This window comes from Castor canadensis, chromosome 5, assembly GCF_047511655.1.
Source record: "Castor canadensis chromosome 5, mCasCan1.hap1v2, whole genome shotgun sequence".
Classification (NCBI taxonomy): domain Eukaryota; kingdom Metazoa; phylum Chordata; class Mammalia; order Rodentia; family Castoridae; genus Castor; species Castor canadensis.
In genome coordinates, this window is record NC_133390.1 from 154,560,836 (window position 1) to 154,576,299 (window position 15,464).

The 15,464-nt window shown below is 43.9% G+C and overlaps 1 pseudogene; it reads left to right on the forward strand.

Moving 5' to 3' along the window:
- Positions 1–11,177, forward strand: part of LOC109694371 (signal-regulatory protein beta-1-like) — a 67,215-nt pseudogene extending 56,038 nt beyond the window's left edge.
- Positions 11,178–15,464: the final 4,287 nt, after the last annotated feature.

Consider the following 15,464-nt stretch of genomic DNA (forward strand, 5'->3'; position numbering starts at 1 on the left):
GAAATTTTTGCATCTATGTACATCAGGGATATTATGTTTTGTAAATATTTAAGTCATTTGCTTCAATCTGAGATTTCATTATTACTTTTAGCCTGAATTAGTTGTCCATTCATAATAGTAGGTGTTGAAATCTCCTGTTATCATTGTACTGTAAACTGCCCCCTCTTTACATCTAATAATGTTTGTTTCTTAAAGTTGAGTAATCAGACACTACATTCATATTCATTTGCAATTGTAACCTCTTGAATCTCATTGAGATTCTCGCAATCTTTCTTTAAAATTCCTTATCACGTACTTTGATACTATCATTTGCTAGAGACAGTTATTTTGTTCTTGGAAGGGTTCACGTTACCTTGTTTGTTTGAAGTTTCCTGTGCTCCAACATTGAGAATTGTGCATTGAGGATTTGCTATCTCTCCCGGCTTACGAGGTGGCCTTCAGAGTGAATATATTTGACCTGAACTTGTGTCTTGGAATGTCAGTGGGAATGAATATTGCCTTTGGCTCCAGCCTAGCACTATAGTGCTGTCTCTTTGTAGTTTATTGGGCTGCAGTGAATGAGTTTTAGCATAGCTTGTGCCATGGTAAGGTCACAGTGAGCCACTGTCTCTGCCCACACTGCTGTGTGGTGCATACAGCAGTGGGTATGAGATGTCCATTGTGTGGCTATTTTAAGAATGGAAGTGGTACACCAGCTGAATGATATACATTTCCTCTGTAACTGCTGAAGTGAGTTGTCCCATGGGAAAGGACGGATTCACTGGCAGTACCAGTAACTGTGGAGCTTCTGGCACCTGTCTGCAGAATAGAAAATGGCATGAACCCCACTGAACAGCAGTGAGAACCACAGAGATCCCACGTGACATTAGATGTGAACCTGTATGGCAGACACACCTCAGACATGGCATAGAGTAAGAGAGGTAGAAGGGACCATGTGGCACATACTTCCTCTCTTGGTATTTGCCCATGTCCATACTTAGATAGCCATGCAAGCCCTTGATCTCAGCAAACAACAATCTGCATCTCTTAGTTCTTAAAGATGGTACACTGTTCCCCTCTACTGAAACACCTGTCTTCTGAAATGCAAGGCACAGAGTATGTTTGTGTATTGATGTCACAGTTGCTCTGCTGGGTTAAGTTAAATTTGTGAACCTACAACTGCCTGTCCCAGGATGGTAGATGTCAGTGGAGTCCCAGAGATGGGGACATGCAGGGAGTTTTTACTCCTAGAGCAGTAGGAATTCAGACACTGCCTCCATTCTTAAGACCACTTAGCTACATCTGGTGGACAGATGACATGGGTCCCTTCCCCAAAAAGAGGCAGACTCCATGCTGCCCCCTAACTAGGCTGCAAGCCTGTGGGGACTGAGAAACTTTCCAGTAACTTTGATTGCTGGCATCTGTGGTGATGGAGTTTGCTGGGACTCTCCCATCCTTCCTTTCCCACAATGGTTGAGATTCTTTTCTTCCAGACTGGGAGTCAGGGTGGACATAGCTCAGGTATTTTGTTTATCTTTCTGTGCTATCAATGCAGGTCACCAAGTCTTAGGAGGTTTTAATCTCTCCCTTGTTGACTTCATGCATTCTCTGACATCACTTTCCTCAAATGCATCTATTTACCTGTTGCTTTGTTCTTTATGGAGGAGCAAGTGAGTCCTGGGTACCTCTATTCAGCCATCTTGAAATCTTCTATATTCACTGTTTTAACTGGAGGTTAGAGTGTTCCATTCATCAAACCAATTTGTCACTGCCAAAAACTTACTTTCATTTTAACTTTACATTAATTACAGTAGAGTACCTATGTCTGTATATTACAACTATGGGAAATTTAGGCAGCTCTGCAGATAAAGTGAGGCATACATAATTTTCCTCTATTTTGTGTTTAGTTACCTTCTGTAGATTATGGGGTCACAGTGTTAAAATTAAGTGTAATTATAATTTGAGCCACTGTACTCATTAAGTGCATGAAATTTTGAAAATGGATTTGTTCAATTTCCAAACTTATGTTCTAGTATCACTAAAGTTTTTACTACCATTTTTATCTATTTTCTTTCAAAAAACATTTAGTGTACAAATTTAATATATAAACTTGGGATTTCAAATTGTGTCAAACTAGAGAACTCTGATTTAAATATTTATATATAATGTGTCTGCATATACAACTTATTATATATTTACACTGTAATATTATATATACATAATTTATTTCATTACTATTGATTTTTATACCCATGAATGATTTTTAAATCAATGAATAATTTTAGCATCACGTCTGGTAGATGTGGCATAAGCTCAGCACACAAGATGTAAAGTTTCTGTGTTTCCTTTGCTTCACAGGTGTCTAAAGCATAAGTCTTTCTCCCATCTTTTCTGTATTAGGGATTTAGCCACTTGCCCAGTGGTTTCAGTTTCTGCCTCAAGAGGCTAAGAGGTTAAGCAGAATAATGAAGACTTTGTGTCTCCACGTACCCCTCTCCATAGGACGGCCCTGAACACTGGATAAGCTATCCTTTCCCATAATTTTACTCTATTAAAATATCTTTTCTTGACTTGTAACTATAAATACAAGGCTACAGAACAGATTTCTCCCCCTCTCTGTGCACACTTGTGTGAGAAGCTGCTGATGGTCTCCAGTGGGCCCTGTTGTGTTCAGAAGCCTGTCTCCAGAGTGTCACAATCAACCTTCTAGATGCTGATGTCTATGCCCAGGAGAGCAATATTGGTCTCCACTTTTTCTTCTAAAGTTGTTATTTTGTGGGCTAGTGGAGTGACTCAAGTGGAAAGAGCGCCAGTCTTACAAGCATGAGGCAAAGTTCAAACCCTTGCACTGCCAAAAACAACCCACAAAATAGTTGTTATTTTGCGAAAATTTAATTTTTAGGAAGAGACTCATAGCATGCCAATGGGTAGCAGCACATAAAAGTCTAAGCACTTGCCCAGGGGACATTTTCAGTCTCACATTACTGCCTTGGGGATCTGGAGGAGAGGATCAAATTGTTCCTTCCCCTTTTCTCTGTTTACAATGAGCCTCCTGTCCTATGGATGTGATCCAAGGATAGTGTCAAGAAATGGAGAGTGACGGCAGTGAGAGATACAGCAGAGAAGTGCTGTGGACCTGCAGTGTGGACATCAAGCAGGTGTCATGGAGGACTGTCCTAGGGATGGGGACCACCTGATGTCAAGAGGGAAGAGAATGAATCACCTCTGTCTCTCAAGTGCCATGCAGCCACACGCTGAACACTGTAGGTGACTCACCCACCCCTTCTTCAGCCCTCTGATCCTCTCGGATTTCCAGGTTAACACCAAGCCCCAGGTTCCTCAGCACCACAGGGAACTCCACTCCTACAAGCAGTTTTTCCCTCTCAAATAAAATGACTCAGTGTAACACCGAAAACACCAAATTCACATGTGCAGGGACTCTGGATGCCTGACATGATAGCTATGTGGCCCCCTCATGCATGGTTGTGGATGAGAAGTGGTATTTTAGGGTGCATTACTGGAACTGGGACGGGATCAGCTCTGTAAGGAGGAGAGTGTTAGAGGACTCTGAAAGACAACAGAAAGCTGCTTGAAACAGAGCACAAGATGCCAGCAGGGCAGAGAGCCCTCCCCAAAGGGTGGAGCCAAATGGAGAGTGATTTAGGGAGTGACAATCACTCAAGGGCATCCCCTAGGGGCTTGACACCTGGGTGTAGACTGATCCCATTCTCATCACCCTTGATGTCATCAGTGTGAGTGTGAGGGGAAGGTTACATTCCCTGGTGGACCCTTTAAGTAGCACTCCACCAGAGCTGTGGAAATCACAGGAGAAGTTAAAGCATTTGTTATGTGACACTGGGTGTATAGGTTCTTTAAGAAATAGTTCTATTGCCTCCACTGCCATGCAGGAGGCCATTTAAGGAGACTCCCAGCAAGGAGGCAAACCAAAACAGACACAAGGAGAGAGAAACCACTGGGCTAGTGCCTTTACTGGGGCCTGTGCAGAGTACACAAGCCAAAGTTGTGAGGGGATTCCACTAGGATATCTGAATGTATCGAGTCTCAGCTCAAGGAAGGCAAGGAGGGGAACTTGTACCAAGGGCCAGTCTTCTTACACTGCTGCACCTTTTGACTCAATGGTGCCTTCATTCTGCTTGTGGGGATGTTGAGGTGGAAGGAAACTGGGATGTTTTAAATTTTTTCAATGACACTGGAGATGTTCATTTCCTCATAAACCTTTTTTTACCAATCAGATGACTGGGGTCCTTCTGCTCTACTCGGATAGGGATCCTGTTGGAGAGGGATGGATCTTCAGTACTAGATATCCCAGGCCCTGGATGGTGAGGTTCTCTCAAGTAACTTCAGCATGCAACAACCAACAGTAAGTGGCGCCCTCTAGTGTTATTACTCTTTTATGCGCCTTGGGGGTTGAGACCCTCAACATTGATTGACATATGTTAAAGCCCTGAAACTCTTCCAGTGACCAGAGCCCACAGTGTCTCCCTCTCTGGATCTTCACTGCCCTCTGACTCCTTCAGCCTCTGCTCTCTGCCCTCTCTCACTTTCTACCTCCATTCTTTGTTGTCTCTGTTGCTTCTGTTCCTTGTTGCTTTTAACCTGGCCTCTGTCATCAGAGCTGCTACTACTAGTGCTACTGCCACTGTGACTTCAGTGACCTCTCCCAGACTCTGTCTTTTACCACTGCCTCTGCCGTCACTACTGCTGTACTACTGCTACCAGAGCTGCCAGGGCCATAGACAGTGGCTCCAGTGCAGATTCTGCCACTGCTGGCTCTGCTGTCACTGTTATTACTGAGGCTGCTGCTCCTGCCAGAAAAACTACTGCCACACTTGTCACTGCTGCCACCACTGCTGCTTCATCTTCATTTTGCATGCCACCAGCTCAGCTTCTCCACTAGTAATAAAAATGAAAGCAGGCTAGGAAAGACCACTGGAGAGTCGGGCACTGATAGAACATGCCTGTTATCCTAGCTACTTGGGAGACTATCAGCAGGATCATAGATTAGGCCAGTCCAGACAAATAGTGCACAAGACCTCATCTCTAAAGTAACCACTGCAAAATGGACTGGAGGTGTGGCTCAAACTGTAGAGCACCTACTGTGCAAGAGTGAAGATCTGAGTTCAAATCCCAGTCTCACGAAAAAAAATTTTTTAAAAACCACTGTAAAAAGCATTTATATGTCTTAATGTTGCAACACCAGGCAGCACAGGAGGGTGCTTCCTGTCTGAGTCACAAAGTGAGCCTAAAGATTGTGCTCATATCTCCAGGAAAGAAGTGTGACAAGGGTATCAGCATCCATCATGATATCCTTCACACAAATGTTTGCATGAACCATGGCAAGTCCCTCATTTCACCAGTCATGAAATTCTCCTATACAGATGAAGGCATGTGTCTGTCCCAGTCACAGGCCTTCTCCTGGCCCACCAGAAGTGCTCCCCCTCTGACTGGGGTGGAAATGGCTGTTGGCTCATCTGGAGTTCACTGAGGATTGTGACAGTACAAAGACTGGGACAGCTGTTTGCTAGGACAGTGTGTTCAGGAGTCGGAACAGGGCTTGGCAGTGAGCTGTCGTTGTCCAGTCACTTCCTCAGGGTGTCCATGGAGTGTTTAAAGAACCTGGTGCTGGCAGGAGGGCGGCTGTGTTGCTTGGCTGTTAGTCCTTTGCTCAGGGCATCTGAGGCCCCAGGGAAGGAACTAATTAAGGGGTCAAATCACCCAGCCCCCACAACTTGCATATTTAAAGGAAAAATAAACCTGAAAAGGGGTGTTTACAATAAAGGCCTGTATGTGACATTAACAGTGATTTACCAGTATTTAACAGTGCACCAAAAACACTCAGATCCTGTCCTCGTGCCCCAGGGACAAGTGGCCCATTTCCTCTTCTCAGTGGACTTACTGTTGGCATCCTTCACTCCACACTAAAGGACTCCTTTTAGGATTCCTTGCAGGGCAGGAATCATGGTAATAACCTCCTCAGCTTTTGTTTATCTGGGAATATGGAATTTTCTAACCCCATGAAAGAAGGAGAGTTTTACCAGGTACAGAGTTCTTCATTCACTGGATTTTTTTTTTTTATTTCAGCACTTTAAACACAGCATCTCACTGCCTACTGGCCTCCAACATTTCTGATAGGAACTCAGCTGAGAATCTTTGGAGGACCTTGGATGTGATGAAACATGTCTTTCTGGATATTTTTAATATTCTCACTTTTTTTCAGTACTGTTGTTTGAACTCAGGGTCTCACACTTGTTAGCAGTGCTGTATCACTTGAGCCATGCCCCAGCCTTTATTTGCTTTAGTTATTTTTTCAGAGTCTCAGTTTTTTGCCTGGGGTTGGCATAGGACCATAACCCTCATACCTATAGCGTTTTGTGTAGCTAAGATTACAGGTATATACCACCATTCCTGGTTTATTATTGAAATGGGGTCTCACAAACTTTTTTGTTTAGGCTGGCCTCCAAATGTGATCCTCCAGAGAAACTGGGATTATAGGCATAAAGCCCCTGCAATGTTTTAGTTCTTAGGTAAACTGTGTGTTACTGTGTATTTGGAACTCTGTACAATATCATCACAAACCCATTACTAGCCTGGTGGAAGTCTGTGGAAGAAAGAACCTGATCTACAGACTTGCAGTCAATTTTCCCCTCACTGTGCCCACTACCTCTGCTCACATCCCCATGGTCTAAAGCAGTCACATGACCCTCCCAATGCCATGGTCCAGGAAGTACAAAAAACCATAAGGATAGAACTTGGAGAGGAAAGAATATAGGATGAACCATAAGAATTCCAGACATGGTCAGGGATGCAAACCCAACTCAGTTTCTTCATTTGCATTACTGTCTCCTGTTCCAGGCCCATGTGAGGCTAAACCTCATCCACATGCAGTGTGCTGAGATCAAGTCCTGTTTGCATTGTGCACTCAATCACTGAAAGTCACTGATTAAACTTGAGGAACCCTGCAGGACCCCTCATGATGCACAGTAACTGCTCCATTTCCCTCCAGGAGTGGCCCGATAGGGTGAGCTGCAGCTGATTCAGCCTGACAAGTCAGTGTCTGTCCCTGCTAGAGAGACGGCCACTCTGCACTGTGACCTCCATGTTCCCTATGGGGCCCATGCAGTGGTTCAGGAGGGAGAGACCAGGCCGAGAGTTGATCTTCCACTCACAGGTCACTTCCCCCGCACCATACAAGTTACAGATATCACACAGAAAAGCACAGGGACTTTTCCTTCCACCTCAGTAATGTCACCCTAGCAGACAACAGCATCTACTGCTGTGTGAAGTTCCGGAAAGCAAGCAGCTCTGAAGACAAGGATTTAAGTCTGGACCGTAACTGTGCATGATGAGTATGTGTGGGCTTCCTTTGTGCCATCGGGTATGACAACAGGTCAAGAATAACACCCTCTGTTCTGTAGCAATAGCTAAGGAGCAGGTGCAGGGGTGGTGCTCACATTCATGATCTGATTTCCCACCTGTGATCAGGGAACCCAAACCACACAGGACCTGCATGTGCGAGGCTCCACAGCTGGTAAATGGGGGGACATCTGCACCCCTCGCCTGCCTGCTCCACAGCCAAGCCTTTGGCTCCACAGATGAAGGCTCTGACAGTTTGAGTGACTTGCCCAGCCACAGGGCCAGCACTCACCTGAAAGCTCCAGGGAATATTTCTCCTTATGCCACAAACATTGTGGTTGTACTGTGCGCCAGGCTCTACTCTGGATGCCATGGGGACAGCAGGGAGCAGCCTAGGCCAAGGCTCTTCTCCCACCAAGCTATGTCCTTTCCCTCTCTTAAGGACCAGCACAACCAGGGGAGGGAGGGGCAGGGCTTGTTTTTCTTTATTTCTTTCAGACACACTCACATAGAGAACTCCTTTAGAGTCACATAGAGAATTCCTTTGGGAATCCAAAAGACTCAGGTTCCCTTTGAATCTCTTAGCCTTGGTGAGAGGATCTGTTAGCACCATGATCAAGACCAAAACCTAGATCGGATTCCAGGCTAGGGTCCTGCTGCATATGTTAGACACCAGCTCCACAGAGGAGCCAGGCACACAGCAGGTGCTCAATAAAAGCTCCTTAGCTGAACCACTGAGCAGGGAGCCAGCACTTCATGGATTCCCGAGCACTTCATTAGTTCAGAAAACCCCGCAGAGTCAGAGACTGGGCCTGGTTTGTGACTGAAAAAACTTCCCCCAGACTCAAGCATTTCTATTACTCATTAATGGGAGTCTACATCAGAACATACAGAGTTTCTCCATTGTTCAGGCAGCTAGAAAATATTTTTTTCCTATGAAAATACCACAAGACATTTCACAACCTCGTGTTAGTAGATACTTAACTTGCTCCCACCCTGGACTATGAAAACAGAACTTCCATGGATGACATTGAACATCCATCACCCCGCACAGGAGGGAGATGCCCACAGGAAGAGGTGCTGGACCAGAGAGTGAATGTGTTTTAATTTACATGGATATCACCACTTTCCATCCTGGATGTGGTACATCAACACTCCTACTACCCATGGACATAGGCAGGAAAAGTGGCTAAATTTTTATTTTAAAGGTTTCCCAAATAAAGTCCCTGAGTTCCCGGGGAGGATCCCATGTCTAGGCAATCACAACCAGCAGTGGCTCTGATGTGAGCAATCTGATGACTCCTAGTGATGGTCCCTCTGTGCCATGGCATCTGCCTATATGATGTCCAATAGGAGAAAGAAGAGAGGTGGAGGGGACAGGAAGGATCTGAGTGCCAGATACTACATCTTCATCATGGCATTTGCTCCTCAAGAACTTTGAGGGAGGGGCCATCTGTAGCCCTTTTAGAGAGAGGGCACTGGGGCTCAGAGATGGCCCCTGACCTGTGAGGAAGAAAGGTGCCAAGTTTGACCCCAGCAGCCTGAGTCGCAGCCCTAATCTCTGCCACATCTATTGTGCTTATCAAGTGCAAATTCCCACTAGCCCTCCCCTGACCAAATGTTGTTCTGTGCTCCAGCAGCAAATATGAAAAACACAACAAACCTAAAATTTCCAGTGGGATGGCAAGTATGGCTTGACATTTGTCCCCAGTTCAGGGAGATATTGCTACCCTCTCATGAGGTGTTGCACGTGTTTCCTAAAGGACCTGTCTCAGCGTCTGGGAGGTATGCAAGCTGCTTTCCCAGATACTGTGATGTGCCTCCTTCCCTGAGCAGCGTTTACCAAGCAGAGCCACCTCCTGTCACCCAACCACTATGTGCAGTCCCTCATCTAAAGACATGTACAGGCTCCTGGTCTCATGATGACTTCACTTCTTAAATGACACCTTCCTTATTGTCCCTACAAAGAGTTTGAGGCAAGTCAAATATTTACATACAATTATATGTGATATTTGCTACCTAGGGTCTACTGGAGAAGGGGCTAGCTAATAATTAGCTATTGGAGACACCACTGAAACCTGTCTGCAAAGGGACATTGCCTCCTATATCTGATCACCCACGTGTGTGCTTTGAGAAGCAGGAATGACCCTGTCTGCTCAGAGCAACTGTATATGGATGTCTTGTAATTACTGGAGGACTTATCATTAATTAGGAATCAAGTACTTAATCACCTTTGCTTCCCCAGCACTAGGTGACCTGTGTTCCCAAATCCAAATGGACAAAGGAAAAGCCCCAGATTCAAAAAACATCCTTTAGCTTCTTCCTTTCAAGTTCAGGACTTGGCATAGGTTAGACCTTCTGGCATACTTGTGAAAGAAAGAGAAACATGGAGTGAGTCATAGGTTCCTTCAAGGAGCTCTCCAGATAGATGGAGTCTGGGTTGAGGACAGGACTGTGCATTCCTGTGTGAGAAGCAGCTCTGGTGCGTTATGAAGACAAAAAGCTTCCGGGGCTTGTTTTGTCCTCCTTGCCACCAAGAAGGGGAAAGGCCACAGGTGCAGCACTGGATTGTGCGCATCGCATCTTCAGCTGGTCAGCAAAGTTGCAGCATTCCTGCTGGCCCCCAGTTGTCCACTGTGTCCCCATCTGTAGACACATTCCCTAAACTTGCAAAGTCTCCCAGGGAAACAAGCAAGGAGCGGTTAATAAAAGACATGAGACAGAGTGATAATTTCCTTCCTGTGCCCAGAGCAGTGGATCTACAAAAGAGAAATAAAATAGTAATAAAAATAATGCCTAGGAAGTTTCTTCATAATGTCCCCTGTTTGTCATGAGTGGTGGCCATCACAATTATGTCTCTTGTCTATAAATGCCCTTTGTAGTGACACCCTCCCGCCTGTGATATCGGGCCCTAAGACCAGGGCCGCACCTGAGCAGAGAGTGAGCTTCATCTGAGAGTCCCATGGCTTCTCACCCCAGAATATCACTCTTAAGTGGTTCAAAACTGGGAATGTGCTCTCCAACTTCCAGACCAGCATGGACCACAAGGGAAAGGGCATCTCCTACAATGTCTGCAGCATAGCCCAGGTGGCACTGGCCTCTAAGGACATCTGCTCTCAGGTCATCTGCAAAGAGGACCATGTTACCTTGGAGGGGGCCCTCTTCATGGGAATGCCAACTTGTCTGACATCCTCCAAGGTAGGTGACCCTAACTTCCAGCCCAAGTCCTAGCCACAAAGCCTGGGCCTTTGCTCCAGGGCCTTAAAGGTCTGGAACTTCATGCCTAGCAGGCCTGCTCTGACCCTGCACATGAGGACTCTACACTGCGCCATGCACTGTGCTTGTAGCTGCATTTATTTTACCAATAGCAACTGCAATTCTTAGGCAGCTAATGTGAGCCAAGCCCCCATGTGCAGGTGCATGCCCAGCTCTGACCCAGGTGGTACTCTTGCCCTGGTTTGGGGGCTTAGCTCTCCAGGGCCCCTCTGGGATTTGCTGGGCCATAAGGTCAGAGTTTTGCCTGTGCTGTTTCAGTTCCACCCATCTTGGAGGTCATCCAACAGCCCACAATTGTAGGGAACGTGGTGAATGTCACCTGCTAGGTGAAGAAGTTCTGAGACTCCAGGTGACCTGATTGGAGAATGGAAATGTGTCCCAGACAGAAACAGCCTCAACCCCCACAGAGAACCAGGAGGGTCCTATAGCCACACCAGCTGGCTCCTGGTGAACTCATTACCTGCATGGAGGATATGGTGCTCACCTGCCAAATGGAGTGCAGTCAGCCGACCCTGGAGACCTGACCCTGAATGTCTCTGCCTATGAGAGATGTCAAGGTAGGAATATCACCCCTGGTAAGGCCTCTGCTTCAGCTGATCAGCTCTTTTTAAATTTTTTCTGATTCTCAATGTCAAAAGTATATTCATGCTTATTACAGAACAATCTAGAAGTCTACAAACATAGAGCAGAATTTTGAAGTCAGCTCTCCAACCTCAAATTCAATACCCCAAGGCTCACCACTGGTAAAAGTATCATCTATATCTCAATGGATCGTTTGATATCAAAAGACAGTAATGAAAAAAGAAGAAAAGCAGGGGAATCATCCCGTCTCTTGCCTTCTTCACCTAACAGTTGTTACCTTCTCCTTCCTTGTTGCCTTATCCCTCTTCCTTTCTCTTTTCAACCTCTTCACAATCTCTCTTCCACCTGAGACTTTGCGCACACATCTGAGTCCTCGCCCAGCAGACTCAGGCACCTGCTGTGTCACTCTAAAACAAATCTCTGAGGATGTGGGTTTAAGTGTGGGCCAGGCTCCAAAGGGGCCATGAGCAGACACAACAGTGTCTCCTGATGGACCCAAAACAATCCTGACTCTCACCACACATTAATCACCTGGAAATTCAAGTTTATCTATGGTCACCTCTCTTTCTTCAGCCTCTTTCTGAGTTAGAAGTTTTACCAAGAGGAAAGCTAGGACTGGGGAGCAATTGAGGGTGTTGTTGATGCCCCTGAGGTACCTGAAGATAGTGCCACCACCAACCTGTAAGACAAATTCATGCTAATTACAGCAGTGTTTCCCTTTTACTGGTCATTGTCTCAAGGACCTACTATTGGCCTGAGTCTCCCTTCCTATGACAAATACATGTCATTTTCCTCTCCTGAAAAACCAAGAACAGCTCTCAACTCATAATCACTTCCTAAAAATCAAATTTCTTCTAACACGGCCTATGTCATCAGCCTCTCCATGCCTGCAGGAAGAGTACATATAGGAAGAGAAGGACAAGCTCCCTTATAATAAGGGATGTATGGAAACTGCATAATCACATCCACTGAGATCTTTGTCAGGGTGAACATTAAGAGTAAACGTCTGGTCAAGGGCATAGCTCAAGTGATAGAACACCTGCTTAACAAGTGCAGGGCTCTGGGTTCAATAACAGGTCACACACACACACACACACACGCAAGTAATCATCTAAAAGAGAACATGCAATCAACATTCTAAATTTTTGAAAATTATAATTTTTTGTTCATGAAAATTGGATTTAATTCATCTTTAAATGTTATTCCAAATAGACCTCTGAAAAATGTTTTTTGAAGTTTTAAAATGATGAATTTAATTTCCTTCAAGGGTTAGGGTCACTCACAAGCTTTTCATGTTGGATATACTGTGGTTGATTGTATTGTTTGTCCATTTTATCCATTTTATCACAGGAGTCAAGTTTCTGCATGTAAAGTTCCTCAAATGTGCCTTGTCATCACTTTTCCACATTTTATTTATTTATTTTTTTTTGATATTTTATTTTATTTATTTTTTTTCATTTTTCTTTTATTATTCATATGTGCATACAAGGCTTGGTTCATTTCTCCCCCCTGCCCCCACCCCCTCCCTTACCACCCACTCCACCCCCTCCCGCTCCCCCCCCCCAATACCCAGCAGAAACTATTTTGCCCTTATCTCTAATTTTGTTGTAGAGAGAGTATAAGCAATAATAGGAAGGAACAAGGGGTTTTGCTGGTTGAGATAAGGATAGCTATACAGGGCATTGACTCACATTGATTTCCTGTGCGTGGGTGTTACCTTCTAGGTTAATTCTTTTTGATCTAACCTTTTCTCTAGTTCCTGGTCCCCTTTTCCTATTGGCCTCAGTTGCTTTAAGGTATCTGCTTTAGTTTCTCTGCATTAAGGGCAACAAATGCTAGCTAGTTTTTTAGGTGTCTTACCTATCCTCACCCCTCCCTTGTGTGCTCTCGCTTTATCATGTGCTCATAGTCCAATCCCATTGTTGTGTTTGCCCTTGATCTAATGTCCACATATGAGGGAGAACATACGATTTTTGGTCTTTTGGGCCAGGCTAACCTCACTCAGAATGATGTTCTCCAATTCCATCCATTTACCAGCGAATGATAACATTTCGTTCTTCTTCATGGCTGCATAAAATTCCATTGTGTATAGATACCACATTTTCTTAATCCATTCGTCAGTGCTGGGGCATCTTGGCTGTTTCCATAACTTGGCTATTGTGAATAGTGCCGCAATAAACATGGATGTGCAGGTGCCTCTGGAGTAACAGTCTTTTGGGTATATCCCCAACAGTGGTATTGCTGGATCAAATGTTAGATCGATGTCCAGCTTTTTAAGTAGCCTCCAAATTGTTTTCCAGAGTGGTTGTACTAGTCTACATTCCCACCAACAGTGTAAGAGGGTTCCTTTTTCCCCGCATCCTCGCCAACACCTGTTGTTGGTGGTGTTGCTGATGATGGCTATTCTAACAGGGGTGAGGTGGAATCTTAGTGTGGTTTTAATTTGCATTTCCTTTATTGCTAGAGATGGTGAGCATTTTTTCATGTGTTTTCTGGCCATTTGAATTTCTTCTTTTGAGAAAGTTCTGTTTAGTTCACATGCCCATTTCTTTATTGTTTCATTAGTTTTGGGAGAATTTAGTTTTTTAAGTTCCCTGTATATTCTGGTTATCAGTCCTTTGTCTGATGTATATATTGGCAAATATTTTCTCCCACTCTGTGGGTGTTCTCTTCAGTTTAGAGACCATTTCTTTTGATGAACAGAAGCTTTTTAGTTTTATGAGGTCCCATTTATCTATGCTATCTCTTAGTTGCTGTGCTGCTGGGGTTTCATTGAGAAAGTGCTTACCTATACCTACTAACTCCAGAGTATTTCCTACTCTTTCTTGTATCAACTTAAGAGTTTGTGGTCTGATATTAAGATCCTTGATCCATTTTGAGTTAATCTTGGTATAGGGTGATATACATGGATCTAGTTTCAGTTTTTTGCAGACTGCTAACCAGTTTTCCCAGCAGGTTTGTTGAAGAGGCTGCTATTTCTCCATCGTATATTTTTAGCTCCTTTGTCAAAGATAAGTTGCTCATAGTTGTGTGGCTTCATATCTGGATCCTCTATTCTGTTCCACTGGTCTTCATGTCTGTTTTTGTGCCAGTACCATGCTGTTTTTATTGTTATTGCTTTGTAATATAGTTTGAAGTCAGGTATTGTGATACCTCCTGCATTGTTCTTTTGACTGAGTATTGCCTTGGCTATTCGTGGCCTCTTGTGTTTCCATATAAATTTCATGGTAGATTTTTCAATCTCTTTAATGAATGTCATTGGAATTTTGATGGGAATTGCATTAAACATGTAGATTACTTTGGGGAGTATCGACATTTTTACTATGTTGATTCTACCAATCCATGAGCATGGGAGATCTCTCCACTTTCTATAGTCTTCCTCAATCTCTTTCTTCAGAAGTGTATAGTTTTCCTTGTAGAGGTCTTTCACATCTTTTGTTAGGTTTACACCTAGGTATTTGATTTTGTTTGAGGCTATTGTAAATGGAATTGTTTTCATATATTCTTTTTCCGCTTGCTCATTGTTAGTGTATAGAAATGCTAATGATTTTTCTATGTTGATTTTATATCCTGCTACCTTGCTATAGCTATTGATGATGTCTAGAAGCTTCTGAGTAGAATTTTTTGGGTCTTTAAGGTATAGGATCATGTCGTCTGCAAATAGGGCTATTTTGACAGTTTCTTTACCTATTTGTATTCCTTTTATTCCTTCTTCTTGCCTAATTGCTCTGGCTAGAAATTCCAGTACTATGTTGAATAGGAGTGGAGATAGTGGGCATCCTTGTCTGGTTCCTGATTTTAGAGGGAATGGTTTTAATTTTTCTCTGTTAAGTATAATGCTGGCTGTAGGTTTGTCATATATAGCTTTTATAATGTTGAGGAACTTTCCTTCTATTCCTAGTTTTCTTAGAGCTTTTATCATGAAATGATGTTGGATCTTATCAAAGGCTTTTTCTGCATCTATTGAGATGATCAAGTGGTTTTTGTCTTTGCTTCTGTTAATGTGGTTTATTACGTTTATTGATTTTCATATGTTGAACCACCCCTGCATCCCTGGGATGAAGCCTACCTGGTCGTGGTGAATAATCTTTTTGATGTGTTGCTGAATTCGATTTGCCATTATTTTGTTGAGGATTTTTGCATCAATGTTCATTAAGGAGATTGGCCTATAGTTCTCCTTTTTGGAGGTGTCTTTGCCTGGTTTTGGGATAAGTGTAATACTGGCTTCATAAAATGTGTTTGGCAGTTTTCCT